This window comes from Ctenocephalides felis, unplaced genomic scaffold (assembly GCF_003426905.1).
Source record: "Ctenocephalides felis isolate EL2017-DRISC unplaced genomic scaffold, ASM342690v1 CF-g0.4_SCAFFOLD_03089, whole genome shotgun sequence".
NCBI lineage: Eukaryota > Metazoa > Arthropoda > Insecta > Siphonaptera > Pulicidae > Ctenocephalides > Ctenocephalides felis.
The window spans coordinates 28,063-32,684 of NW_020539243.1; positions in this window are offsets into that span (position 1 = coordinate 28,063).

A 4,622-nucleotide genomic window follows, 5' to 3' on the forward strand; every position below is an offset into this window, starting at 1 on the left:
TTTTTTTTTTTTTTTTTATTTATTTATGGCATTTGACCGTGTGGTCATTTAGCCTCTTAATACATAAATAATATGTTACAAAATTACAAATACCAGAAAAATACATATTTTACAAATTATTTACAACATAATATTGCGACTTAATTCTTAAAACCTTAATAACTAATACTTTATTTTTAGAACTATATTTTAATGTTACATTTTTTAAGAAAAACAGAAAAATTTTATATATTTTCATCATTAGTAGAAAAGGCTATTGTAGTGTTAATAGGAAAAATGAAGTTATATTTATTCAGTTCTTGTAGTAAGAATGTTCTTTGATTAGCATAGAGCTTGCACTTCCAAAAGATGTGGTCAAGATTGTGAATTTCCAATCCGCAAGAACAGAAGGGATCTTCTGCCATGCCAATTCTAAAAAGATGAGATTTGCAGAATGTGTGGGCCGATCTAATACGATTGATAACGGTTATTTCGTCTCTGTTCAACCTAGATTTGGCAAACCATGTACTGAAAGACACTTTTGGTTTGCAAAATTTAAATAAAGTTCCTTTTCTGCCTTCCATATCATATTCGTTTTGCCATAACCTTAATCCTTGTTTCCTTACCCAGCTTTTTAGGTCAGACGCAGGAGCCTTTCTTGAAGGAAAATTTGATAAACAGGCTTCTTTGCAAGACCATCCACATATTCGTTTCCATGAATATTGGAGTGCCCTTTTATCCATACTAATTTAATCGTGTTTTTATTTTCTAAGACGCTTTCTATTTTATGGATGGTGTCAAAAATTAAATCATTGCAATTTTCTTTAGGATGGTTTAGAGCCAGAAGTGCGGATTTACTATCTGTTAGGATTAAGGTTTTGGAATCTTTTCTTGTATAACAAAGTCTAAAGCAGCATTGATACCTGTAAGTTCTGCCGAAAAGACTGAGGCAAAATCCGGTAAATTAAATTGTAAATTTTTCTCTCTATTAGGTACATAGACAGCACACCCCACTTTATTTTCTAACTTGGAACCGTCAGTGTAGATAACAGTGAAATCTTTCCATTTCGTGTCTAACCAATTCTCAAACTCCCTGTTTATTATACTTTTATTGGAATGATGAGTCATATAATTGAAATCATTCAAGACTATATATTTCTTGGGAAATGAGTAATTCCAAGAATGACTATGATACGGTAGTTTATTATTTGTAATTATTCGATCTTCTAGAGGTTTCAAATTATAAATATAAGTGTAGTTATTAATCTCTATTTTTAGTTTACCCTAAAATGTAAAACAGCTAAATGTTCCAATTGTTTCGGGATTCGTTCAGAATCCGAGTTGAATTTTTTAATTAGAAATCTATTAGTTAGTATTCGTTTCCTAATGTTTAATGGGGCTTCCCCGGCTTCCGCTAAAATGGCAATGCGAGGCGTTGACCTCATAGCTCCCAAGCACAGTCTTAAAGCCGAAAGTTGAGCTTTATCTAGTAATCCTTGTATATTGGTTGAGATTCCTCCGTAAATGAAGTATCCATAATCAATATGTGATCTAATTATGGATTTGTAGATAGCTAAACATGAACTTGGGTGGGCTCCCCAGTCAGTTCCAACCAATCTTCTAATGATATTCTTACCTGTTTCACATTTTTTGATCACCTCTTCAACGTGCACCCGGAAGGTCATCTTTTTATCAAAGGTAACCCCTAAAATTTTCACACTATCGTATATTTTACAGATCCAATTCCCCATATTGATTTCTTGAGGGTAAAGGAATTTTCTATGCCTGGATACCCTTTGTTTTGACCAAGGAAAGGTTCAGGTGGTTGGACCTCATCCATTCTGAGACACCTGTGATCGACGACTTCATTTTGTGAATGCATTCCTCAAGTGTGTTGCAAGAAATGTACAAAAATAAATCATCAGCATATTGTAGTTTCTTAACATCGTCTTGGGTAACTTCAGTAAAGTCCGACATATAAATATTAAATAATAACGGACTCAATATAGAACCTTGTGGTAAGCCTGTAAGAGCTACTCTGGGACCTGTTAATTTATTTTTATTTTTTACATATAGCAACCTATTGGTTAGTAGAAGAATTATCACTTTCATAATATTAGAGGGAATGTTCAATTTCTTAAGTTTGTTCAGTAAAATGCCATGATCAACATTATCGTAAGCCTTATGTATATCCGTCGCTAACAATAGGAGGTATCCATTATTCGAATTAGATATATGAATGTCATTAGATAAGGTACTTAACAGATCACTTGTGCCTTGACCTCGTCTAAATCCAAATTGGTTTTGATTGAAGAGAGACTTTTTTTCTATATACCACTCCAATCTATTCTTGATGATGGCTTCAAATGTCTTATTCAAACAAGATAATAATGAAATTGGTCGATAGGATTCTATCTTCAAAGGGTCTTTATTCGGTTTCAAGATGGGAATAATTATAATTTTTTCCAATCCTCTGTAATCCAGCGTGTAGAAAGAATTGAATTAAATACCTCTATGATTAAACATTTTAATGCTATGGGGCTCTTCTTTAACATAACGTATGAGATATTATCCATTCCTGGCACGCTTTATTTTTTATTTTTTAATATATTATCAAATTCATATAGTCTGATAGGAGAAATTAAGTCATCGGGATCTCTTCCGAGATTATTTGCAAAATTCAGATTGATTTCATTGGAGACCAAGTCTGGAACGAACATTTTTAGCATGTCTTCGAAGAATGAGCTAGCGACTGGAGGCTTAGATGAGTTTCTATTATTTTTGTTGTTAAAAATTTTAACTATATTCCAAAGCTTTGATGTATTAATATTACTATTGAGTGAGTTTGTAAAATCCATCCACTTTTTTCTCTTTTTGGATTTGAGAATTTTTTTTGTAATAGCGTTTATTTTTTGATACTCAATAAAATTGTTGTAAGTAAACTCGTCTACCATCTTTTTGTACGCTATTTTTCTTTGCCTGATCTGGTTTTCACATTCTTCGTCCCACCAGATAGCGGGTTTAAATTGCTTAATTGCCACTGTTTTACGTTCCTTGAAGTGTTTACCAGCTGCTTCGTTTATGATCTCGATAATGGCATCATATTTTGACTTATGATCCTCATGGAGTACCACTTTTTTCAACTTATCTTCTATTTCCCATGCGTAATTCTTCCAATTGGCCTCTTTGGTATTCCATTTTCTGGAGGGATATATATAATCTTTTACATCAAAGTTAGTTTTTAATGTAATGTTAATTGGCAAATGGTCAGATCCTAAGCTGCCCGCATAAATGTCCCACTGGATTTTGTCATATAGATTATTGGAACAAAAAGTAAGATCTATTGGCGTACCTTTCCTACTTGCCGTGCTGATAGTGGTTGGTCTTCCATCATTCATTATGGTGAGGTTTAGGTCTTCAATTATGTTGTATAGAATCTCGCCTCCTCTGTCAATGGAGGCACTACCCCAAGCTAAATTTTTGCAGTTAAAATCCCCTATTATGAGTATTGGCATGGAGATAGTTTCAATTAAATCTTTAATGTTCTTGAAATATTCCTTAGAGTTCGGCGCACAATAGATTGAAATAATACATACCGGTTTTCTAATTTTAAAATCACTGCACACATTTGGATAAGATGGCACTGAAATGGGTGGTTAATTTTCTCGCATAATATGTTGTCTTTGACTAGAATGGCAGTACCGCCATAACCGTCAACTCTGTCTTCTCGGAAAATCCGATAACCTTTGACAAAATATTTGTGACCTTCTTTAAGCCAGGTTTCGGACAGACCTGCCACATGAATTTTATGAGACCACATATAATGTTCTATACTACTCTTGTTTGCTAACATTGATCTACAGTTATATTGTAAAATGTTTATTTGTTTCATAATGAAAGGAGTACTGATTGATTTATTTTTCTGAACTCACAGGTAAATCCTTATTAGATTTTTTTTCTTTTTTAAACTTGCAGGATCTATTTTGTGTTTAATTTTTACCATTTTGAGAAAAACATCACTTAACAAATTTTTTAATACGGGATCATTTGGATTATAGACGTCCTTTAGCAGCCTAATGAAATGATATAGGCCACCTGATGTGTTAGGATCTTCACTTTTCCTATTAGATTTTACTTCATTTTCAGAATCAGAATCTGATTTGTTTTTCACTCTTTTTCTAGGGTTTATAAAGTTTCCCTTGTCAGCCATATTTTCTTTATAAACAGGTTTTATGCTATGTCCGATTACAGCCCCATTCTTTCTCTCTTGGTTGAGTGAGGTGGAACATGAATCCTTTTAGGTTTATTAAATGTCTGGAAGTTTGCAACATATCCTTGGTCTTCCTCCTCTTCCAGGTCCGATAGAACCATGAATTTATTGTTTATTAAAGCCCCACTCTGGTTAGAGTTCTTGATTTTCATAGGAGGGAAATCTTTATCTTTATTCAAGCTGCTAAGGTTAACTCTAACTGTTCTCGAGTATTTATCGTTATCAAAGATTTTTTTTGCTTCGTAGAAAGATAAATTCTGTGTTGCCATTATTAATTCATTAATATTTTATATCTTTTATAGATCCTGCAATCTTTATTATAAGCCTCGTGGTTATCTTTGCACAGGCAGCATAGATAGTTGGTATCTTCTAA